Genomic DNA, 26,366 nt, shown 5'->3' with positions numbered 1-26,366 from the left:
GATGCAGAGATCCACCCGCAGCCCGTGGGGGAGGTGCCCACTCCAGAGCAGGTGGCTTCCTGGAAAGAGGCTGTGACCCCGTGGGAGACCTGTGGAGAGAGGGGCCCTGTTCCCATGCTGGAGCAGCCTGTCCTTGGAGGACTGCACCCCATGAAAGAGTGACCCATGCTGCAGCATTTGGGGGGTGGTGTTGCTCATGGGATGGACTCACATTGGAGAAGTTCACTGAGAACTATCTCCCATGGGAGGAACTCCATGGTGCAGCAGGGGAAGGACTCCTCTCCTGGAGCATTGGGAGAAGCCACAGGTGATGAACTGACCATAATCCCATTCCCTGTCTCCTAGCACCACTGGGGTAGGAGGTAGAGCTGGAAGGAGGGAGGGATGGGGAGAAGGTGTTTTTAAGGGCTTATTTTACTTCTCATTATCCTGCTTTGATTTTGTTAGTAATAAATTCATTTTATATCTCTAAATTGAGCCTGTTTTGCCTGTGATGGTATTTGATAAGTGATCTCTCTTGATCCTTATCTCAACTTATGAACCCTTCATTAAATTTTCTCTCCTCTGTCTAGCTGCAGAGGGGAGTGAGTGAGCAGCTTTCATGGGTGCCTGGCAGCTGGCCAGTGTCAACCCATGACATGCCCTAATTTAGGGATAGAATAAACTAAATCCTTGGGTCCAAACCGTAAGTGATAAAAGCTCTAAGGAAACAATGCTGCTTTCATACATCCAACATTTCTTCACTTGGAATAACAGTTTGGGGAATATCTTTTGGGAAATACACTCCAAAACTCTCCCAGGCACAATGAGTTGCCCCAAAAATAACAGCCCTCTTACTAATGATAAAGGAGCACTGGCCCTTGGTTCTTATATGCTTCTCTGAAAAATCAGAAAATGTTTTAAACACTATCACAAAGTCCATTAATATGGTATTTGTTGGAATGGAACCTGGTATCATCTGTAGTTTTAGTTTTATTGTCCAACAGAACTTTAAAAAGTCTCAGAAATCATTTTCTATATTTAGTTCAGTTTAGTTTTTGAATTTTTTTTTAAATTTACTCAGTGCTCCGGCCCTTGTGTAGTCTGGGTTTGGCTGAAGACTTTTTTGAGAGTTTAAAAGACCTCAGAGACACATCTAAGAGTTTAAACATTAATAAAAAGTGTTGGGGAAAAAATGGGGAGATTTCAAAATGTGATTTTGTTCTCTTCTGTACTGTAGCATATGTAGTAACAGCAGTACGTGCTTTTCTTAGCATACTATTAGCATTAAATTTTAATAACATATATAGGATCTCTGGACTATTATACATAAATGAAGAAGACAAAACTCCTTTTCAGGTAAAATATGCATATTTCTCCTATATATTCTTCTTTTTTTTTCCTGCTATCTCTTTTATCATAAACACCAGAACTATTTACAGTCCTTGAAGGAAGACATAAAATTTAAGACTGCAGGTACTGCTCCTAGGTTTTTTGAATGCTCTAAAAACCAGCGATTTAGATTTTCTAAATAGAATCACTGTTATATTTAATACATGATCTTTATTTATTTTTTGAGGGGATAACTTGGAGAAGAGAGCTGAAGTTTCATATACCTTATAAAACCAGCATTCTATCATGTTGATATTTGTCTTCTTCTGTGAACAATGGTTTCCATTAGTGTCTTGTACAATTACATCTGTTTGATTATTAATGTGTTCATTAAAAGTATTTTTTTACCCTATTTCTACATTTCTATTGTTCATTCTGGCTGGGAAGGAGATTTCTTTCTAAAAAGACAAAGAGCCCAGTTGCCTGAATCTAATTGTATTCTCAGTTTACTTTAAGCAGAGATTTTAGTTGATCTAAAGTAAAAAATATTGGTTTTTGCTGTAAGCCAAGTGAACAGAATCTGTGCTTCCCCATTTTTCCCTGTCTTCATTACCTAATTGTTATTCCTTATTACAAGGTGTCTGCCATCATGTTATTTATTTATTTTGCAGCAGGTTCCTTTTCCTCCACACTTGTTCTAACTGGTAGTAAGCCCTTAATGCCACAGTGACCAATGGTAAATCACCGTGTCTGACACTGGGAGACAAAAGAAGCAGGAGGGACCTGTGAAAAATGCCTGCAAGAAGCAAAGCACAGCATGGATGGAGATGATTCACGTCTCTGCAGTGAATCTTCAGTAAAAGGTAGTAGAGCAGAACCAAAGACCATTTTCACTCATCTTGAATTCATTTCACCTGATCTCTAAAGTATTTCCCTGCTACCCACCAGAGCTTTGAACCAGGCTGCGTGTCTGAGTACTGCTTTTTTCCTTTCTTTTTTTTTTTTTTTTTTTTATTTCCCAAAAAAGTGAGATTAAAAAAGGCAGCTAACAGAGGGAGAAGCTACAAGCAAGGAATACAAAAAAGAAACCAATTTGGACATCTGTCTGTCCATCCCTTGAAACTTTCACAGATTTTTATGCAATATGATTTAGAATATGATGTTTTCCAAAAACATGTAATGATCTGAAGTTCCCAAGTCACTTAAATGCTTTTGGAAAAGTTGCTGGAAATTGATGCATCCATACTTAAACAAAGAAAGGCTTTCTATTTAACAAAGCCTACTGGTAAATTTTTGTCTATTTTTATAGCTATTTTAGCTGTTTCCTTAAAAAATTAACTTTTTTTTCCGTCTCTTTTGCAAGTATTGTAATGCCTGTTCGATTTAGTAACTTAGGGCTATCTTATTCCTGTACAAGTCTATGTAAATCTGCTGGTTACTTTTAATTAAGCAGAATCAAACCTGTTGCCCTTCATCCTGAAAAAGCTATAGCAACATGCTTATATGAGTCAGAGACTCAAAGTAAGTAAATTTAGGCTAGCACAGATAAGATGATGTTGAGAGTGACCTCATGGATCGTTGTGTTCCTTTCTACCACAGACAACTCCAACCATCATACAAGCTGATTTTCGTTGGGTTTAAACCAGTGTAGGGCTAGCCTTGTTAGTATGACTGAAAAGACACTGTCCTGCCTTCCTGGCTTTTCTGGCATTCCAGTTCATTTCTGCAGGACAAGAGACTTGGGATGTAAGTTTGAGTGCTTTCTGATTAACTTCAGCTGAAGCTGGAAAAAATCAACACAAGATTTTGCCACTATTGAGGTGTTGAACCTGGATTCCTCATATGTAGATATTTCAATTTAATTTCACTGGGGAGCTTACCAAAATTACCTTGTTGAATTCTTTGGGGAGGTGCCTGCATTTTTCCTAGCTGCTGAAGCTCTGTACTTGTTACCTATTCTGTCCAAAACTGAGACTTCAATTGTCATCCCCCAGGCCCCCTCTTTTCTTATGAGAACTGTTAGCTGCGTCTCACTTTTGTGACTGAATTTTGGATCCTTCTAATAAAAAATCTTTCCCTAAAAACTTTTGACCATGTGAAAAAAATGCCATTGTTACTTGTGTGGTACTACACTATGTAACTTTGTTATAAGATTTATTCTAAATACACCGTTGAAAGTTTAAAAGGGAGTTGCTAAGTCCTGTGGATCTGAACCTTTGCTAAAGAAACAGTAATTTACCACCCAGAAAGTGATAGACAATGAGGGTTGGAAATTGTAATGCCATAGGAAAGTAAAGAATGGCCCATTTCTTCTTGCACAAACAGAGCAGAATCTTTTTATGCTAAGCAGTCTGCTTTGCAAACATACAGAAGAGCCCCTGTGGTTGCATCTTAAAAGAATAAGCCTACCAATATATCTTATGCTCATTGATGCTATATACTGTAAAGATTTTTTTTTACTGTAGAGGCGCTTTTGTCTTGCCTGGGTTGTAAAAATATAGCATCGACCTTTTTGTTTTGGTGCTATCAGTGATGTTCCAGGCCCTAATACCTGGAGGTGGGTCTAACTGCATGTCAGGGTAATTGCAGAGAATATAGAGTGCTCACCCTGCCCTGCCTCGGATTTGCAGCTACAGCTCAAGGTGGCAGACAAAGGGAAAAGAGAGAGAAAACATGTGCATGTGTTTGTGCATGCGTAGGCAGTGTTAACAGAAGGGAATTAGCTGGCTCAGAGCTTTGATTATTGACTACAGAGAATTTCAGCTCTGGTCTCTTGTGTGAATCAGTCAGATCCATGATATCCAAAAGTGGTTATCAGCTGATGATTGTTTGATTGCCTGTGAAGTAATTAGTTTGAAGTGGGCTCCCCCAGTGAGACTCACCTGGTGTCTGTGCACCCTTTCCAGGTGCTCTGGGGCCAGTTGAGGAGGTGATGCCTCCAGGCAGCCCCAGCTCCCTGTAACCCTCCCTTTGCTGACATGAGGGCTGCTTCTGCCACGTCACTGCTGATGACTTGCTGCTGTAATTGCATCCAAACCCATCTCAGTTAAAATGAGCCAAATAACCCTGAGATTTGAAACAATCAGTATTGGCTAACCTGGCTGGTTCTGCAAGGGATGGTGGAAACATGGCCACACAAACCTTTCTGCTAGCAGGCTGGAGGAGCTGGTGGGCTGCAGCAGTGGGGATAGCAGATGGGGCTGGAGTCAGCAACCTGTACAGCTGACACAGCTTCATCTGCAATGGGATTGAAGGGGATCTACAAATACTAATCTGCGTTCTTCACTCTTGTGATAGCACCAACACATTTCTAGGGACTAAATGAAAGTAAGAAATCACCCACTTGGCCTTGGTCACCATCCTTCAGTTTTCCTGTTATGGACACCAGTCAGTTAAGACTAAACCTTGGTCCCATTATAAGAACAGCCAAATAATCAGTGCTTTTCTTTAAATCAGAAGTTAGTTCTTAAATGATGAAAAAGTTTGTAGTTCTTTAATCTACAACAATGCAAAGGTTCTCAGTGCAGCAAATATAAACACTTGTCCTGATCAGCCTGATAAACAACCACTCTTGAGGCCATTCATTACACCTGGTCACAGTGAGTGTGGAAACTCCTGTATTCTCCAGTCCTGCAGGCTGCCTGACCTGTGTATAAAAGGACTGTGATTACAGCAATTTTGACAAGCACTGACTTCACTGTTAAACATTTAAAAAGAGTTAGAAGTAGAGATTTTCTTTTGGTGCTAGTTTTTCTTGGGTTGTAATTTTGTATTACTGTTGTAGTATAAATCATTTACTGTACTAATGGGAAGGCAAATTTCTGTGGGAGGGAGCAGCAGCAGCTGTCCTAGAGACAGGTGTGAGATGTGGCCCTGAAGTTTACATTTCTGGAACTACCTCTCTGCATGAGCTGCAAGTAATAACCTTGTAAAGGAAGTTGTCACCTTTTGGCCTCTGCACCTCTAACCCTCAAATAATGACCAAAAAAGTGAAATTGTCCAAGTTAAAAGTTTTCCTTTTTTCAAGTTATAAATACAAAGAAGAGAAGGTCTGTTATTCAGTCATGTTAAAAAGAAGCTGAAAGCTTCTGAACTGGAGCATGGTTGCCATTATATAAGAATACATTTTCAAAGAGCATATTCTTATTTTAATTAAATCTTCAGTATAATCTTCATTGTTTCCTGTCTCATTATTTGACATGCAACATATGTTTACTCCACTAAAACCAATCCACTGTCACAGTTTGTGTGTGTTTTAAACATATCTCCCCCTGCTGTATCACCTGTCAACAAACTGGTCACCTCTAATGATCTGTTTAGTCATCTGGTTCCCATTATTTCAAGTTTAAGTTCTTTTTCTGACAGTAGCTGGAAATGTTTCCTGCTGGGTGTCTCTGCTCTGTGGGCCAGCTGGGAGCACAGGGATGAGGGGAGCTTCTGGAGGTTGCACCGTGGTGTTGCCTGCACTTCTGGAAGGAGCATCAAACCAGAACAGTGCTGGTTAAGCTACCAAGTACTCTGAGGAGTCACGTGCCTTGGCTGGGTCAGACATCCCATACAGATGAAGAGTGAACCAGGGCATTTCCTCACAGCATTTTACTGGGCAGTTGGCGCTATTTACACACAACATGGAGTAATGGGTTTGCTGGTTGTTTTAATTGAAACTCTTGTTGTCTCAAAGCTTTACTTGGTACCAGCCTAGCAACTCCACCCCACCTGGTGCAACTATTTTACATCTTAAGTAAAGACATGGCGAGATACAGCCATTCTGGCTGCAGCAAGGTTGGACCAAGCAGTTCCTATCCACCCCACCCTATGCTGCTCATTTCTTCTCATGGTACCAAAGGGTAGCTCTTATGGTTCTGTGGGCTTTACTGGTTGAGAGTTTTCCAGATAGGGTGAGAGTGATCCTACCTAAAAAGCCCTTAAGACAGGAATTGTGGGCAGAAGTTGGGAAAGGAGAGAAATCTGAATTACAGCTGGACTGATGATTCTGTCACAATGCACATTTCCCAAAATCTGGAGATGTTGATGTGCTGGTGTACTTTCTGAAGAAATGTTGTAGGACAAAACCATCTGTCCAGGATCTAAGGTTTTATTTTCAAGCATTTATTTAAAGTTGTATCTACTTCTGAGTGTTCACAATGCTGTATGCTTATTTCTTTTTTTCTGTTTACTATGTCTAGATAAAAGCATGGAGTAACACTTATCAGAACTGATATATTATGTGGTGTTATTTTAGCACAAATGCTTACTGTTCAGCACCTGTACAAGATCAGCCATGACAGCTGATGGTTTAAAATTTATGATGCATCATGTTGACAATATGATTTCAGCTCCAAAACATACAAACTGTACTTCAGTCTTCTTGTCTTTGCACATATAATTTTAAGCAAAGAGAGAACAACTCTGGACTATTCTGACAATTTTGTATCTTATTGCATCATATAATGTGGATTATATACAACAGAGATGGCTGAAAAGTACAGTTTCCCCACAGACTCTGCTCTGACAGATTTGCAGTCTGCTGAATCCTGCAGAGAATTGAGGATGTGCATTACAATGCCTCATCTCCTGCAGGATGCTGTGAACTTTCAAGTTCTTTTCACTGGGTAATTCCTACAGTTTTTTAAGTCAGGTATGAGCAGTAGAAGACTAAGTGATAGATACGAAAAATGCAATTTATGAGCAGTTTTCACATTTAGAGTAATACACATTGTAAATCAGATCATTGTCTAGTTTGCCAATACATGACACATTGTGCTGCAATGTAAAGCCAGAGCAGGGCACTTACCACATCTGGAGTGCTATTACTTAATTGAATGCATACCACGTGCCACAAAAGCAGACATATTATATATAAGGACAAAAGTGGAATAGGATTATGTGATGAAGAAAGGCACAATGCTTTTTGCTTTGATACCAGATGATGAAGTGACTGCAATCTGTATATTTCAACCCTTGTAATTCATGTATTTCATGCCAGCAATGGTATTTATTAATTTATCACCAGCATTAAAGTATTAATATTATAACTTGTAAATAATATAGTCATATGCAGAATTGTATATTTTAAATCACTGGTGAATTTACCCCAACACTGAAGTAAAGAAACCATAGCATCAGGACTTAAAACCAAAATTAGTAATGAAGTGAAGAAATGGTTAGTGTGTTGGTGTCAGATTTGTCAGGGCAAAGCCAAGCAGTTTTGTAAATTTAATCCTTCCTCCACAAAGATTACCTAAGATAACTATTAGTAATTTGATATTTACTATTTAATGAGCTTGGATTTAAGCAAATAAATTTTCATCTTTGTGTTTATCCTTGTGAAAGTATAAACTGATGTATTATGCAAATAGCATCATCTCTGGTAAACCCACCATCTCCCTTCATTCACACCAACTTGTCTGTGTGTTCCCATGTTGACACCTTCATTTTGAATATCCCTTTAATCCCTTATTTATTGATTTATAGCTGTCTCATCAAGAAAACACTTCCTTTCAGCTTATTTAACTTCTATTGACTACAAGATGTTGGTAAAAAGCAGCCTCTTCCCAAGGCAGCTTTGGACTTGCTGCGCTTGGGTTCACCGCTGGCTCAAGGATTTGCTCTTGTGTACTCTTGGTACTGTGAGGGAAAATCAGGTTTACAATAACCTCAGCCAAACCATCCCTGTCATGTGGGGTGAGCAAGCCAAGCAGATTTCCATATGATGTAAAGAAACAAGTACAGTAAAGGGGCAAAAGCAATTCTGATGACTAGAGCACACGCACAGAAAACAAATATGTCTAAACTGTATGTGTAGAAGTAGGCATTTCAGACCCCTTTGAATCTGAAGGGTGGGATTGCTGTAAACCCTTAGCTCGTATCAGGATTTAGCCCCAGGCCCACACAGCCACTCAGTCACTTGTCTGATCGGATGGAGGGAGAGAATCATAAAGGCAAAAGTGAGAAAACTCATGGGTTGAGCTAAAGACAGTTCAATAGGTAAAGCAAAAGGCATTCACAACCGAAGCAAAACAAGGGAAGTAATTCACCATTTCCTATGGGCAGGTGTTCAACCACCCAGGGAAAGCAGGTTTCCATCGTGCATAACGGAGACTTGAGTAGACAAACACCATCAATCCAAATATTCCACTCACTTTCCTCCTACTTCCCCCACCTTTATATGCTGAGCATGACTCTGTATGGTGTGCAATACTCCTTGGGTCAGTTGGGGTCAGCTGTCCAGACTAGGTTCCCTCCCAACTCCTTGTGCACCCCCAGCACCCTTGCTGGTGTGGTCGGGTGAGGAGCAGAAAGGTCCTGACTCTCTGTGAGCGCTGCTCAGCAATATATAAAAAATCTCTATTATCAACACTGTTCTGGTCACAAATAGAAAACACAGACTCTTAATGGCTACTATGAAGAAAATTAACTCTCTCCCAACCAAAACCAGCTTGACTTACCACCTCCCATCTCTGTCTGTCTTTTCATGCTGCTCCCTGAAATCCAGGCAAGACATTTTCAGTTATGTACCTCATTGTAAACTCCCTAACTCAGTTTTAGGAAGTGGGACAAATAGTGCAGCAGTATTAAGACAGTATAAGTAGTAGTGTTTGCATCATTCTTTCTTTAGAAGCGTGCACTATTTTGTCCTTACAACTATTTTCTCGTTTGAAGAAGATAATGTAATAAAAATAATACTAAAATAGTAAAAAATTAGGACTTCCGTCTTAAGTACTTCTTACTCCAGAAGCTTCTGGAAAGCAGATGCAAGTGCCCATTAACCATATACACACAGAAAGGGCTGGGTCTAAATTATTTATGTGGTATGCTCAGTGGGAGGCAGATAAGCCAGCACAGACAGCAGTTGCTGCTGTGGGATGGTACTGAGCTTGTCACTGGCCCTGGTGTGAAGAAATGCTGCATGGAGAGGTTTAAGACGAGCCTGTGCATGAGAGTCGAGGACCATGTATTTGTTGTGAATGTTTATAATTTCTCTAATAATAGATTGTTATGTACAGTGCAGGGAACAGAGAGCAACTCTCACCTCTCCTTCCATTGAATAGCAAGTCACCTTATTCTGTGATGTACAAGGCAAAGTAATTGCATCTCAAACATGTGGTGTGTATTTGTTTAGAAGGTTAGTGCAAAATTGATTTATGAAACAATTTTCCCTGTTTCATGTCAGAGAGTGACATTTTCTGGTGAGTAATTAGATGTGGGTTTCACCTGCATTGTGACATACACTTTTGCGAAGCAAGGTATAGTTGCTGCTTTTCATTAAATAAATCTCAGGGAAATTTTGTCTAGTTGTTCATGAGAATTTTTTTTTCTGTGACATCATTTCGAAGATTGATTCTAGTTGATTTTGGAAGAGTAATGTTTTGAATTGTGTTTACCTGTGCTTCCCATGACACGCAATAAACAATGATCTTGTCCTACTCTGGAGGTAACTGTCCCTTTTCATTTGAAAATCATAATCTTAGATCAACATACATGAGAAGACCTGTACAGTATAATTGCACTTGACATGGAAAAAAATTGTCTTCCTGGTCCTCAAACTATCCCCTGGGCTTTCAGTTTGGTACTGAGCACCTCAGGGCAAAAATATTCTCCCGACCTGGTGCCTTTATTTTATCACAGTCAGTAAGTGAGGCAGACACAGTTTATGCATACTGATTGAAGATTTTTTCATACTTTTACATAGATTTTTAGGTAATTTTTCAAACTTTGGTACCTAAAGTTATATACATAAATTTTGCTTGTTTTTTTTGGGGTATCCATTTTAATCATGTAAATCCTGGATTAGATTCAGATGCCCAGTACATTTTATCTCCTAAATTTGAAATAGTACTCTGCTTTTTATTAGACATTGAATTGAACTGATTTTTTTTAGGAAATTACAGGGTTTCCAATGAGTTTCCTTACAATATAATTCAAATCTCATCAAGTTTAAACAAGAAAAGTTGAACATTAAATGAGCTATTTACTTTTTATAGACTTATATTTAATCTGGGAATATAGCAAAGAAAAACTTACAGAATATATTTGATATGTTATTGGCATATTAACTTTTAAAAAATTGTCTTTTTATGAATTTGTTAGATTAAGTGATTTTAAATGTACTATAAAACAAAGAAATCATAATTCATTGAATAAACTGATGCTGGGACTCCAATTTTAAGAAACTGTGGTGATTCTACAAATCTAAGATCACTGTTTCAAATAAGTTTCCTTTTAATTTGTAGATATTTTCACTTTACTTCTTCCTTTCCTTAGTGTAGACTGAAAATGCACATTTTTTCCAGGGGAAACAATGCTCTATTCCTGATCTAATTTCTGAATCTGGCTTTCATTTCAGTGGAAGTAATCTTGACATTCATTTAACACAAATGAAATCTATTTTATCGGTGATGATTTATTTACTGTTTGTTGGGACATGCCTTTAACACTTGAAGAATTTGAGGGTTCTTTGCAAGCTTAATATTAGGATTCTTTGGAAGAGAGGAATAGGAGAAGGGGATTTTGTTCCAGAATATTTTGAGTAGTAGCACCATGGATTCTTTTTAGTTGGTTTTATAATTTTGAAATTTCTCTAATAAAAGCATTGTACTTTTTGGTTTGAATTTCTGGAATTATGTTTCTCAATTGTTGTCGTGTGTTAGGCAGACTCTTGTATGGGAATTATGAAAAATGTAGCTTTTCTAATCACATGAAGATGAAGGAACTATATCAAGTCTGACTAGTATTTGAAATATTAACAGAAAATTCGGCTATGGATATGAGGTCTTCTGTAAACCCACAACACATGCAGAGTAATGCAGGGTCAGATCTGTAAAAGGATCAGAAGTTTAAAGCTGTTTAGGCAGATGATTTCTGGCAAGGTAGTCCAGAATTTAAACTTCTGTGACCTTCTACCAAACCTTAGATAACAAAGGCAGATTAGAAATAGTACTAACTGCGGTCATAAAATTCATTCACCCAGACTGTAATCTTCCTTAAAATAGAAGTTACAGCCTTCTTGGGAGGTCCATTCCTAAAGATTAACAGAGCATTCACTGCTTGTGGGGAAAGAAATGGGCCTAAAATTGGAAGGCGTCATTTTATAAAGCAGACATGGCAGGACAGAGACAGCGAGTTGTGGGGAAGGGAAGCAAGGCCACCCCTGGCATCTCAGAGGAAGTCATTAGGAGGAACTTGGTGTGGGGGAAAAAATTGCTCTCTTAGCATGAACATTACTGAGAAACTGGCTGGTCCCCACACTGGCTGGCTCTGCTGAGTGCAGGCAAGACAGATGCAGAACTCTGATTGTATTGATCTGAGTAATAAAAAATTTAAAAAGAATAAGAAAAAGATATTTTTTTGTGGGAGCAGAAATGAGTTAGGAAACTGATTGCAGCACAGACTGGTAACTTATTGATCACTATTCAGGGCAGCTGGAAGTAGAATAAAGGACACGAGGATGGGAAAGCCAGAAGCCGCTCCACAAACAAATGGATAACCTCTGGCTAGCATACAGGAAAACTGGGATTCAGATGCATAACCTCTTGATCATGCTATATGGCAGAAATTAAAAGAGAAGCAGAGACAGGAGATTTATCTCTTTGTGAAACTTGTAATTATACAAATTCCAGTGCAATCTTTCATTGCAAGTTTCTCCTTGCTGTCCTGAGTGGTTTGCCAGCTGTTGTCCACTGCAGTTTTTTACACGTGTTGATATAGACAACCATGTTGATATGTAGATAGTTGAGATCAATATATTTGTGGTGCCATTAACAGACACATTATAGCATACAGAGAATTATTTATTCATACATTGAATAGTTCCCAATGGACGTTTTACAACCTACTGGAAAACAGGCTCTGTGAGATCAAAATATAAATGTTATAACTGACGTGGGAAGGTTTGGAGAGGGAAGAAAGTGTAACTTTCTCATATATTTGTTCATTAAAAAGTATATTTCCTTAAGAAATCAAAAACAACTGGCTGCCGTGCTGTCCTCAGTCTCAGTGCTATTAATAGACTGACAGGCATTGCAGCAGACTGACTTTAGTAGAGTATTGAAGAAGATTGCTTGTAGATTGCTCCAGATGATGTTCTAGATTCTGTTCTGTTCTGTTCTGTATTACTCCACTGGAGGATGAGTAGAATATGTACCCAACTCTGTTACATCTCACCAATGTGTGCTACAACTTGCATGCGTTTCTGATGTTGTTCAGAAATCTACATTGAAAATGGCCCTAATTTGCTGACCTACTCACTGTAGAATTGTTCTCAAACAAAGGGGCAGCTTCTGTGGGGTATGATAGTGCTTTTCATCATGTTAATATCCTTACACAAGTGGCTTAGCTGTGAAAATTCCCCTCAGGGCAGGTACCAGGACATAAGCCTGAAGGAGTTCATGCCTTCTGATGGGCCATAACTGACACAACCAAGCTACGCTGACACGTAAGAGGCAGCTGTCATGTCTTAGAAGGTGTTGAAGACTGCCAGACTGTCCCACGAACCACAGTGTTACATCATCCAGCATAAAACGCCTCACCCTAGGAGAGGTACCTGGGCAATCCCACTGAACCTGAGCATAATACTAACCCCCCAGGCTTTGTATTTCATGGGTTTCCACCACCCCAACAGATCAAGACTGTGACTATCACTTCGACCAACAACAAAAAATTGCAACAGTCAAGTCTTATTTGTGGATCCAAGGGTGGAGACTGTATACATTTCTAGTCTTATCCTTTCTCTTTCTTTTTCATTATACATTTTCTTAAGGGTTGTTTTTACACTTTTATATTGTTGCATCTCTAACCAAAATGGCTACATTTTAAAATTTGCAGAGTACCATATTGTACTTTAATATTCTAAAGTTTGCAAGTAAAAGTTTGTTATTGAACATCCTGCAAATTTTCTCGTTTCTCCTGCGCACTGCCCAGAGTAAATCAAACAAACTTCCCCTAAACCTGCCGGAGACCATGGCATAACATGTTACTTAGTTAAATTGCTGCTTCCTGCCTTTTCATTCCTTAATAAGAGGAGCCCAGTGAATGACAAATCATGCAACCAATGCATAAGTGACAATTCTTAAAATGTAATTCAACTTCACGTGTGATTTAAAATACAGTGAAAAGGTTGTTATCTTTTCATGTACATGAAAATAAAATTTCAGCTTTGCAAGTACTCTGCGAGGCTTTAAAAATATTAAAGAGGTGACAACCTTTTTAGGATTTTAGACTGGTGATGGCATATAATACTCCAAAATAGGAGTAATCTAATGGTTTGAGCAAAAGTAATGGTTTGAGCAAAAATTATTTCCAGTTGTCTGCAACTACATAAGTATATGAGAAAAATCTTGATGTATTAAAAATTGATGAGGAATAATAATCAATCTTTATCTTTAATGCAGTATATTTAGCTCTTTATATTTTCTATGATGGATTTCTTTCAATGCAGGTGCAACCTGTGCTTTCAATCTCTCTAGTTTCGATACACCTAGTCTAATTTTTATACAGGAGTTTAAACTGAGATATATTCACATTTCTTAAATATGTCCTACAGCATTCTATTCTCAGACTCACAGTCTGCAGGAGGGGTTGCTGCACCCTTAATGAAAGAACCTGTCCCAACACCATCTAACATGGTGGTTTAATAAACCCCAGATTTTTCTAAGGTTTATAAGAGGATTTTGAGGAAATTTTGGAAGTCTTTCACATCCTTCTATGGAATGACAATCAAAAGTATCTGTAGAGACAGTTCTGGAGTTGTGGTATTAAATTCCCTGTTCCAGCCTAAGAGGTACTCAAAAGCTGTCTAAACATGGTCAAGGGCAAACAGCTCTAGGTGATCCTTCATGAACCGCATGACCCCCAGAGGTCCCTTCCAACCTTAACCATTTTATGATCCTCTATTTACTTTGATAAAAGAAATTAAGATGTGTGTGGATATACATTTCATGAGAATAGTCCTATTTTTATTCATCAAATATTGTTATTGTGATTGTCATCACTACAGAATACAATCAGTAAGAATAACTTGGATTTTCTTCTAACATGTAACCAGACTCAGCTTTGTACTTTTTTGCACTTTCAGCTGCAACTATGTATTGAAGGTGTACATTTTATTAAAGCTGACATTCTTACAGATTTCTATACTCATATGATACTGTTTTTTGACTTCTTTTGCTACAACTTGACTTTCTGGATTTCTCATACTTCACTACATCCTTTAGAAAAGGTTTCTATTTCTGAACCACAGTGCAGTTGTTATTGCCCTTATTGCTTCCCTCTTAGTTTTAGTCATCTCCAGCCTTAAGTATTCAAATGTTTGTTACCCTTTCCTGTCATCTTTTGAGTTATGTTTGAATTCCTTGAAGGAAGGCAGAGTTCTGTCAGGGACTTTTCATGAGACTGGCATTTTTCCCCCTCTCCCAATACTACTTGGTTGCTCTAGCACTGTAAGTGTAATGTACTAACAATAAAGCAAAGCTGTACTACATTCTGCAAACCTACAGTAATACTTTCAGGCACCCAGTTCAAAGATCTTTTTCTCAATGATATTTTCATAGATTTTCAGGGAAAACCAAGAAAATAGGAAAAGGCTGAAGTATCTATAGGGCAGAAATATCTCTATCTATCTATCTATCTATCTATCTATCTATATCTATCTATAGTTATATCTATAGATAGGTATCTATATCTATCTATAGATATGTATAATATATTTATAGGCTTTCATACCATGATTGCTGATTTTTGATTAAAACAATAATATCATGCCTGACTCATTACAACACCTCCCCTAGACACACACACATGCTTAAAGTTATTGTATCTGCTAGAAACACCCCAAATTGCTATATTTAGAAAATCAAACCTCTTTCTATCACTCTGAGTGTAGAGTACCATTCTCTGGTTAAAACCTGCTTCTTATTTCCACATACACATTCCACATACACATTGAGTTGGACCACAGTTACTTGACTAGTGATGGAAGTTAAAAGTTAAGCAGCTGGGCTTTTTTCTTTTTCCTGTGGGGAATATAAATTGTGATATAGGTCAGAGAACAGTTTACAAAAACTTTTATACAGAATTTCATATATGAAAGAATAAATTCGGGAAATCACTCATTTCCCCCCCTTCAATCTTTTCACTTAAATCTAGATTTGTCTGCATATAAATATATAGAACATTTTCTGTAATTGTTCTGCTAGTAGAGCAGATGACTTGTCAGTAGATAAAAATGTACTTAACACTTAAATAATTCCTTCATACATATTGTTAGAAAGCATTTTACAAATACAGTCCTATCAATGACCATTTTACAGATAGAGAAGGGAGATATGTATTAATTTATTTGTTAAGAGCTAAGCAATGGATAAAAACAGATTAAAACATAGGACTGTAGGATAAAATTCTTATGTGCTCTACATCAACAAGAAGTTTGCTGCTTATTTTATGAAGCAACAATTTTATCCCGAGTGACCTACCTTCTCATCTATTGCATAGCCTAGCACTGATTGCCTTTACCTACACTTGAGATGGTTGACCTGACGTACAGAGTTAGAACCTAAAACAATATTTTGTTTTGAATTTTTACCATAGTATGGACTGCTTTGTTCATGGATGAGATCTCTCTCACTTCAGCTGTCTGCAATTAGAAATTTAAGCTCAAGCTAGTTTTCTGAGCTTCTTTTGTTGTCAGCAAAGAAAAGATGCAACTCTAGAATATGCTTCCTTCCATCTATTTGAAGACAAAAATGAATTATCAGTTTAAGCTTGCCCTGCTGTCAGAAGAAACAGTATTGGAGTCTTCCCCCCTCCTCATGTGCTCATCACAAAGTGTCAGATGCACCATGTGGTGAGTGGATCTGAGCTAAAACTAAGCTTGTGTGAAAATGGCTGGTTTTCAGCCAGATCAGCTCCCTGAACAATTTACCATATATTTGTACAAATGTTGGTATCAGCACAAGAGACAAATATGTGCAGGACTGGGAATAGGGCATGTAAGTAAAAGCAGTGCAGGCCTGCTTTCTTTCCCTGGTAGCACCAGGTTAAAGGACCTACTGAACACCAGTCTTAGTCACCTGTGCTGGTTTTGACTGGGGCAGAGTTAAGTTTTCTTCATAGTAGCTGGTATGTGCCTGTGTTTTGGGTTTGTGACTAAAACAGTGTTGATAATTCAGGGATGATTTTGTTACTGATGAGCAGCACGTACACAGACTCTGGAGCTTTTCTGCTTCTCACCCCACCCCACCAGAGAGGGGGCTGGGGGTGCACAAGGGGTTGGGAGTGGACCCAGATAAGACAGACGACCCCAGCTGACCCAAGAAATATCCCACACCATACAAGTGTCATGTTCAGCATATAGAGCTGGGGGAAAGAGAAGAAAGGGGAGGACACTCAGAGTGATGGAATTTGTCTTCCCAAGTCAGTGTTATGTGTGATTGGGCCCTGCTTTCCAGGCTGAACACCTGCCAGCCCATGGGAAGTTATGAATTAATTTCTTGCTTTTCTTTGCTTATATGCACAGCTTTTCTTTACCTACTGAACTCTCTTTATCTCAACTCATGCTTTTTCTCACTTTTACCCTTCTGAGTCTCTCCCCCATCCTCCTGGGAGGGGAGTGAGAGGCTGTGTGGGTCTGAGCCGACAGCTGGGGTTATACCATGACACCACCTACCATATTAAGCAAGATTAATCTCACCTAAAGTTTATGTGCAATCACTGCTGCCTGGCATTAACCTTATCAGCTGAAGTTTAGTGTGCTATTAGTACAACAGGCTTTTTTAAACTCCACCTCCATGAAGGAATCTGACATGGTTAAATAACCATTAGAGAAATGCTGTTATTGGAAGTGGAGTTGCTGAATTCTCTGTTTATTTGTAACATCTTACATGCAAAGATGTTGTTATTTTCCAGATATCTTAATTGTGAAAATTTAAAGAATTATAAAATTGAAAAAGACTGAACAGATTCACCTCATGCTCTGATTCTATACTTGATCTAGTTACAATTCTCCTAGATACTTGTTTATTTTACTGAGAAGGCAAGCCCAAACGGATTAAACCTTGCCTGCAGCTTTCTTTTTGTGCAAAAGTCAATTATGGCTAGCTAAATATCCCTGAGGTAAACATGTGTGAGGCTGATAATGTGGTTAGAATAGCAACAGCAGTTTTAAAGGAGACTGGTGTTCATGGAGTTAACACATTCCATATTGCTATCATGCAAAAAATTACAGACACTTCCAGTCAGGGAGCATCAATCAATTTTTGTTAACTTTCAGGATTTTTTCTTCCTGATGGAGCTAATATTACATCCAAATATTATGTGTACTGCATTTGGAAATTTAATTCCATTTGCTTAAGGAAATCTTCTGTATGAAAAATGTGAGTTAAAAACTATGTTATTTACCTGGTGCTACTGGATTGACTGTGGAATGGGTCAAATCCTGCCATTCTTAATGAGGAAAATATTGACTAATGGCTTAAGTAAATATTATCTGAATTCAATGAATGTTTAAGTCTTATGTATTAAATATTCAGAGGAGCAGAAAATAGTTCATAGCTTTTCCTCCCAACCACCGAACCACCATGGCACCTAACCAGCCATGCTCGTGCTTATAATTTCCTTCTGTATTTTGGCAAAATGTTGCAGTTTCAACAGACAGTGCTAAAAACATCATATATCACCACAGTATGCAACCTCATAGCAAAATGATTCACCTGGGAATTTCAAGTTCCTTGCAATTAGAGAAAGGAACTGAAACCGTGTTCTCACAGTGAGCAGAGTGCTATAGCCACTGACACTGGATTAAGGGAGGCAGGAGCTGCTGTACAACTGTCCTCCAAGTGAATTTTTGAGTAAAGGCTGATTTTACTCCAGGAGGAGGTAAAGGAACCGTGACATGCAGTCAGAGAGAGAAAGAATAACATTCCTTCATTTGGGCCTACCAAAACTCTGCAGCATCAGCTAGCTTGAAGTGACTCCTGACTAGGACATAGGCCCAACAAATCCCAGTGTTGCATCCCAGGCTCTTTCCATGCATGTTTAGGAGCCTAATGCCAAACTTTGGCCTATGACTTTCCAAGAGTGATAGGGCACCTAACTCCTTTGCCCTTCTAGTCTTCTCAATATATTTTGTCGTCTGGTCTATAAAATGGAAATATTTTTTTCTCTTGGGACACTGTGAATAGATGGAAGACCCTCAACTACTGATGTGAGCCAAGGCTAAAATAACCAAACATTAACAGATAGCAAAGAGGTGCAGAAGAAACTTGAATTTTGAAATATTTCTGAATGTATTAGACCACTTTTGTTGAAAGGGTTAGCCTGGCAAAGAACCAGTAAGAGTAATGGGTAGATAATTTTACAACAGATATTATTTTTATTTCTTGTCAATCTATGAAATATTGTCCTTCCGGAGGTAACCTGACTGCCACATGGTGTAGGCAATTAATTCCCTCTGTCCTCTAGAAGTATTTTGCATTTACTTTCAAGACAATTGGCTTTTCTCTCCCCTCTGGCCTTCCAGAAATTTTATGTTAAACAGAAAGGAAATTGGTGACCGATATGAAAAGGTATTTGACCACGTGTTGATCTCACAGATCCAGAAAATATTATGTTACCTCTCAAACATGGTCTTACTAACAGTCTGAGTTACTCATTCAAAGATCAAGTGCAAAATAAAATCAAAAATTTAAAACCATCAATTTTTCCAAGTTATTCAGGTGTAAAATCCCTGTAAAATTATTTCAATGAGAAGCACTGGATTGCTTTTGGAAATATAGATTATAGGTGTCACTTTCCACAAAATTACACTGGTGTACCTCCATTGTCATTAGTATATGTTACTTGTTTAATAGACTAAAAAAGCCCGATTTGGTTGGCATTATTCATGTTATGATGGAATTTATTTATACCTGTTGACTCAAAGGTGTTTCAGTTCCATGACCAAAACGTGATGAGCATGTGATAAAGAATATCAAAGTATTCTCAACTAACTTTGAGATAGAAGAGCATAAAGACTTCCTGTGAAGGGTTGGAATCCCCATCAGTGGAAGAAAGTTGATTCTCTTGGATTCAGAAATAAATTATAAAGGTGGAATAAAACAAGCTTTTTGCATTTTGGAAGATTTCATTTGGAGAATTTCAAGGATGCAAAATCAAAACCATAAATAATGGAAAATGCTAGAAGTCTTTGTAATCTTAATACAACCCCTTGCACTTCATGTAAAGCAAAAGTGTCTTTAATTACAAGATCTCATATAATTTATGTCACAGTCACTGCCTAATTCACCGCTCTGAATGGTTGGTACCCACAAAAAGAGTATTAATTTGATATTTACTTTAGTCTTCTTTGTTTGAGACATGACCCTCCCTTTTGTCCCTAAGATTCAAACCTAATTCTGAATGTAGAAATACTGACCATATCAGGGTAGAAATACTTGCTATGGTAGTCTTGCCTAGTGTCCTAGTGCTTCTTATCTGCTCATTAACATAATTTCAGTGTGTTCCTGGGTTAAAGGATGTCACTTTCCTGTTCAACTGATGGGAGAACTAAAGTAAAGAAGGACTATTGTCAGTTCCCAAGCTTGCTTAAAACAAGATAGGATGTGTTTTTTCATAATTTGCATTCATAGTATAATTTCACTGTTTGTTTTCATAGTTTGTGTGTTCTAGTAGCAAAGATTCCCTGGGCTATTGGGAGTAACCCTAAGTACTTAACTTATTTCTAAAACAGATTTCATGGACCATGTGGAGGCCATAAAATGAAGAGCATGAAATGATCTAGGAGAAGTCTGATTTAAGCGGCCTCTGTAATTGTACACTGACAGTGTAACACAAAAACTCCGTAGCAGAAGTAAAGGTAAAACTTAGCTCTTCAAGGTAATGCATGCAAAATTCTTTTGCTTTCTTTGAACCCCATTTTCCCACTCATTACACAGATTTTGTGTTCTGCTGTGAATGATGTGAGTAGGAATCTGATTCACCCCCGCAGCCCTCTGAATTGATAGAAGAGGTGCCTATTGGCGGGAAGAAAAGTGCTAAATTTTTCATAATATGAAATTCTTTATAATTCTTTGTAATAAAACAATGTAATATCATGTGGGGTTCTTCAAAAGTCTGTAAAAAAGCACAGTTTGTGTGGAATTGTTTTATCCAAAACAGGCAATATGAGCAGTGTCACAGTCAGGAAACAGCATGCAGATGGCAGTAACAGACTCTTGCCACGTCTGGCGCTGACAGGAGATGATTTTCAGTGGGCTTCACTGATAGCTGTTAATAGTAGAACTTTAGAATGCTTCTAACTTCTAACTTGGCTATTTTAGGCTGCCCTTGTCTTTCTTTAACTGCTCTGTCCTTGGTATTGAAAAGAAAACCTAGGTGTCATCCCACACAAGCTCTGCCTAAGAGATTATGTATCAGGCTTGATCATATCTTTATTTCATGTGCTCATATTTTTGAGATATAAAATACAGTAGACTAAAAAGATCATACCCGTCTTGTTGAATTTAATACTTTCAATACAAATCCCTAAATAAACAAGTCCACAAACTGAGAGGAATTCCAATATCTTGTCTTTCCCTTTGTTAACTCTAATAATGTAGGTTATAAAATTGAATCTTTTTTTTTGTAAAACCCCTTTCTTGTCAGTGAAAACACTGTACCTTTTCCATTTTGTCAAGTGTTCATTTAGGGTGTTCAAAGAGATCTGTGCCTAGCTTAACTCATTTTTGTGCTAAGCTACACTCATAGCATGTGTTCCAGCTCTCTCATGTTATTTGATATGGATGTAAAAACATATTCTGTCTTCTGCCTTTATATGCTAGGACAACAGACAGCAGCTGATAAATATGCAGATACTAAATGCAATTCCTTTAATTGAATCGAAACATTTCTGTCAGAAGCATAAAGGAAAGACTTGTGATTTTCGTGCAAGTAAATATAATAAGGCTGTCTTTTTGGGCTTTTTTTCCTCCTCAAATGTCTGTGGCTCTGACATACCATAAGGGATGAAGTGTTTTAGCAACCTAAGGGGTTGCTTCTAGTAGTGGTGGTTGCCCTTAGTGAAGGATATATTTGGAAAGAATTTGAATGACCTTGTACTTTTGAGCCAGACTGGTGCTATTAATATGTTTTTGCTGAGAAATTCCTAAAGAGGCAATTATATTGTCTGTCGTTGCAAATATAAGAGCAATATAGGAATATCCAAAAAGTTGTCATTGCACGGAAATCATGCAAGTTGTACTTGCAATATTATTGCATTAGAACTTTAGAGATTTTTACACTTTTTTTGCTACCCTAAGGTTTCAAACATGCATGTGGGTCTTCTGTGCTCTCTTTCATTCAGAATAGCAGCACACATGTGAATGCTGAGCTACACTCACGGCAGGTGTTCCAGGTCTCCTTGAAGAGGATATATCACATGCTATGTGAGCACTTTCCATTTGGGCTCAACACTCAAAACACCAAGTTCCAAACTCAAACCCCTTTTCTGAACATGCAGAAAAATAGAAGAATAATGTATATTTCAAACTCCATATTCACACACGTGGAATTTGTTAGGCTATGTGCTTTGGCAGTGACAAAAAAAAGAAAAAAGGGGAAGGAGAGAAGAAATAAGAAGGACACCAGAAAGAAGACAACTACTAACAAAGACAGAACAACACAGCGTGAAGACCAAGGCAAAGGGGGTGGAGAAATTTTGTAGAGCTTTATTGAAGGATGGATTTGTTTCTGTCTCTTTTTCACACTGGTGGTCCTCTGTACTTCCATCCTCCCTGTCTTGTGATGTGATTTCCTTTTGTGTTGTCAACATGATGTGGCAGTTAGAGAGGGTTCTCTCTATGATAATTTACTTGTTTAGCCCAAGAAGTACTTCTGTATCTTCTCCTGGTTGACTTGGAAAACCAATTAGTGCTTGTTAGTTGTACTGAACTCCATGCTTGTTGGTTTGTGGTTACATACTCTCAGACCCTAATGTCTGACACAAAACAAAGACACACTTTTTTTCTGATCTACCTGTAATTTGTGGGTTCAACTCTTAACATTTCTATTCCATTAATATTGTCATTTCTGGACTGAATGAATATAAAATCTAATCTATGCTCTCCAGAGGAAACCACTGTAACACTTGAACATGTTACTGTTAAAGGTATTTGGGTCAAATATTGATTTTTTCCAGTATGCCAGTATCAATCACTGTATTTTAATTTAATTCAAAATAAAAGGAACCAAGAGTTCGTGGAAATGAGTCATACCAAGATGGACTTATTTTCTCAGGGCTGCTATCTCAGTCTGCTGATACAGCGGGCAACAGAAATAATTCAGTACTTTAAGGAAGAGCTAGGCTGCTGGGTTGAGATAGCCCATATTTATACTCATTCTGATAAAATCAAGAAGCAATCTGTTAAGTGAAGTCTCTCCAGAGGAGCATGAGCAAGGTGGCTGTCAATGAGTGGGGTTAAAGCCCAAGGGACTGGAGTGGCTAGGGGAAGGAACTGATTTAGTAGCATATTATATGGTACACAGTAAAACAAGGGTGTATGTCAAAGATTCCCAACCTAGAATATCTCTAGCAGCGAGCCTCAGAAAATCGGCTGGCCATGGCAAACTGCATTTGTAAGTAGAGAATGAAAACAAGCCAGTGTTGCTTGAATGTGCATTCCTACCAGATATTTAATACTTCAGTAAAACTGCAGGATTCACAGATGTGGTGGATTCCTCTGGATGTGGAGTAGAATCACATGTGATTTGTCTATATTTTCTTTTGGGATTTCTGGGTAGTACAATGAGACAGTTAGAGATATGTGAATAGATTGTGAAGAGAAATTGGGAAATATGCCCCCAAACTGTAGATACACAAGTTTGAAAGTTTTGTGCTGCTATCTAATGCAATGGTCTGGTGGGAAAGCGGCCAAAGGAACCCCTGTGTTGGTTCACATAAATCCTGTGAACTTGTATATTTGTAGTTTCTGTAACTGAAGTAGGTTTTCTAGGGTCCGATGTGCTGTATCCCCAGTGCAGGGATTCTAATAATCCTGGCAGCAGATTGATTTTCAGCAAGTAGAGTTCAGATTATGAAATCCCTTCTCTTGCTAGCAAACACCTGCTGCTGCAGAAAGATCCACTAAGACTAGTGGAATTACTGGAGTCTTGACTAATTTCAGTGAAACTTCCACAGTCCTGGTCCACTAGTAGGTAGGTGGTTAGATTTAATTGCGTTTGAAAAGAAACGGAGCCATACCAAAGTACAGGAGGGGAGAAATATCAGTGGTGCCTATGGATATGCCTTCATAGTAGGTGAAATCCACATACTTATCTGAGGTTTACCCAGAATCCCACCCTGATATTCACATCCCCTTAAAACCTTGCCTGCCTGTCCACAGAAAATTGACACATTTGCTCAGACACAGCTACAGGATAAAGTCTGTGCTGTGCTTTAAGAACAGTTCTAGCCTATCTACTTTGCAGTGAACATGTGAGTGAAACTCATTTTGTTTCCCCAATTCTATTTTATATCTGAGAATTTCTCACCTTTTTCCTTCCTCCTGCACCAGAGACTGCATGCGTATGTGTTTGTGTATGGTTACCATTTAAATCCTCATTTCAGATGCTCTGTCTCATATCTGACCAGCAGAATCTGTCTCAGCCCAGAAATTTAAAAAGAAAAAAATCTGTTTGAGGTTGGTGATTGCTGACCAGAACACTGTTAAGTCAGTCATGGTCATATTCAGAGGTAGAGGATGTGAATGAGTATTTCCACCTCTGAAGGAAAGACAAAATTGGTCTGAGTGCTAGGCACACATAAGCACATCTTGAAGTATCTTATCTATGCCATCTAATTTAGAAAGCTGGGTAGGAAGCCTGAGTTCTCAAGCAGAAAATCCAGAAGGAGATAAGCAGCAAATAAGGCAGAGGAGGGAAGAAAAAAAAAGAGTGATGAGGAGGACAGGGGGAAAGAAAAGACTTTTTGATTAAAGTAATTGATGTGATTTACTCCCACAGAGTATTTAATATCAAAATGTTTTGAGTTGTCCTTTAGACCATCTTGTACAGGAGGCCATGATTCCTAATTCACAAAGCAGGGATGTGGGCAAAATTTGTCACTGTGCATTCATTCTGCTATGGGCTACAAGACACCTCCAAAAAGGCCAGCATGCTCTTTATTAGCAACCCCTTATCTATTGAATCGTGACCTTGGCATGGTTCTTGCAGTACAAATTAATCCACTACTCCAAGGAGATTTCTTTCCTCCCCACTGACTTTCTATTGGTCACTGCTCTTGTGGTCTTGCTGTCTTGTAATAATGAAAACTAGAACTAAGTGTCCTTTCAGTGCATGCACTCAAGTCTACAGTTACTGTTTCATTCACTGTCACTTCAACTTCAGTGTCCTATTTTCTTATCCTGATATTCTTGTTTTATCTCTGTGCACTCTCAAATCAAAGCCAAGTGTTATGCTAATCCATACATTTAGTGAGAGCACACAAATATATGTGGATGCTAAAGGGGCTTCAGTTTAGTTCAGGACAAAAGAAACAGTGGTTGGTATAAATTCTGAAAACCACAGCAATGGGCAAATCTGGCAACTGACCATCCACCAAGAGTGTGCAGTCTTTCTTTAGTGTTCCATGAACCTTCATCCACAAACTTTGAGGTTGCTCTCTCTTTCAGATGAAGGTCTGGGGTCACCGCTGGTGAATCCCACAGCAGAAGGAGGAAGAAAAAAGAAACAGACCCAACATGACCTGATGACCTGGAAGTTGTGCTGAGCAGGATGCTGAGGACCTACTGGAGATGAATCTATGGGAGAAAGAAGCAGCAGAGTTGAAGTCAAAAACCAATAAATGACTGCCACTGTCTTTGTGACTGTGGCTGTTACTGAAGCAACAGCAGTAAGAGTGGGAATATTTCCCAGGTAGTAACCAATATAGTAAGTGCTAAAAAAACTGTTGTGCTGTTGTATGCTGGGTCACCTCAGATGGAATTGCAGGGAGATACTAGGGGCTTTCCCTTTGAGTCCCACACAACCTCTGCCATGTACAACCCAAGACAGATTTACACATGTGAAAAAATTAAGATTGGAAGTACAAGTTTACTCCGGCTACATCTGAACTCGTTGTGAAGCTTGTGATCCATTTCCTTTGCATTCCTCTTATGCTGTTATGTTCACAACACTGTCCCAGACAATTAAAAAATCATGGACACTGTGATAAATGAAAATGTCTCTTGATGTTTTTCGTACTTTAGATCCTTCTGTTTTCTGGCTATGTGGCTGAGAGTTCTGTTGCCTGCAATTTCTCTTCCTTAGTTCAGCACCCTATTCATGTGAAAATTTTCCTTTTTTTTTTTGGCAATTTGTGCTTGATAATATTTTGTTTATTTTGTTTAGAAGAAACTGAAAGCAAACAATAAGTTTCTTGGTTGAAAGAAGGTTCCAATAACTCCAGTAGTGACTAGTCTTGGTCATTTGGTGGCAAGCCGCCAAGTTAGCAAGCCACGAAATATCTCTCTTTAATGTAGATAACTGAGTTCTTAATGGGAGTTTGTAAAAATAAACTTTACTACAGAACTGATCTGATTTCCCTGGTGCACCAACCTTCTCCTTCTTCAACTCACATCCCATCTTTTCTTCCTTGTAGTTTTATTTCATTGGCTTTCTGAGGTGTGGGCTAGTGAGAGTCTTTCAATGTGCCTTTCCACATGTCAAATGGTCTTACATGTTTTAGTTCATAGGTCCTTATTTGCAGAGTACTTAAAGCAACTCTTAAGTAAGGTCAAAGTTTGCAGCACTATTTCTGCATGGCTTTACCTTGTCATGGGTTAGCAAGCATAGTCCCAGAAGTGATGTTCTTGCAAAGGGGTGTTTACAGCTTCCTCTATGACCTAACAGAACCTATCAACTGGCCAGTTTGCAGATGGACAATTCTTTAAGCCACTTAAAGTTGTGACCACCTCTGTGATCCACACTTAAGAATAGACAACCTCCCCCCCCAATCTCTCTCTCGTTTCCGGTGCTGGGACAGGTGGCTGCAGGCCCCGTGTGGGGGCCAGCGGGCCCGGCCCAGGTCC

General features: G+C 38.6%; 1 long non-coding RNA gene across 1 annotated transcript; it reads left to right on the top strand.

Moving 5' to 3' along the window:
* Nucleotides 1–434: 434 nt before the first annotated feature.
* LOC108449303 lies at nt 435–26,182 on the top strand. Its single transcript, XR_001865459.1, has 3 exons — nt 435–2,174; nt 20,033–20,158; nt 24,969–26,182. It is a non-coding gene; the product is annotated as an uncharacterized LOC108449303 (long non-coding RNA).
* Nucleotides 26,183–26,366: the final 184 nt, after the last annotated feature.

The sequence above is a fragment of the Corvus brachyrhynchos genome, unplaced genomic scaffold (assembly GCF_000691975.1).
Source record: "Corvus brachyrhynchos isolate BGI_N302 unplaced genomic scaffold, ASM69197v1 scaffold116, whole genome shotgun sequence".
NCBI classification, from domain to species: domain Eukaryota; kingdom Metazoa; phylum Chordata; class Aves; order Passeriformes; family Corvidae; genus Corvus; species Corvus brachyrhynchos.
This window is presented reverse-complemented; position numbering and strand designations above follow the sequence as displayed.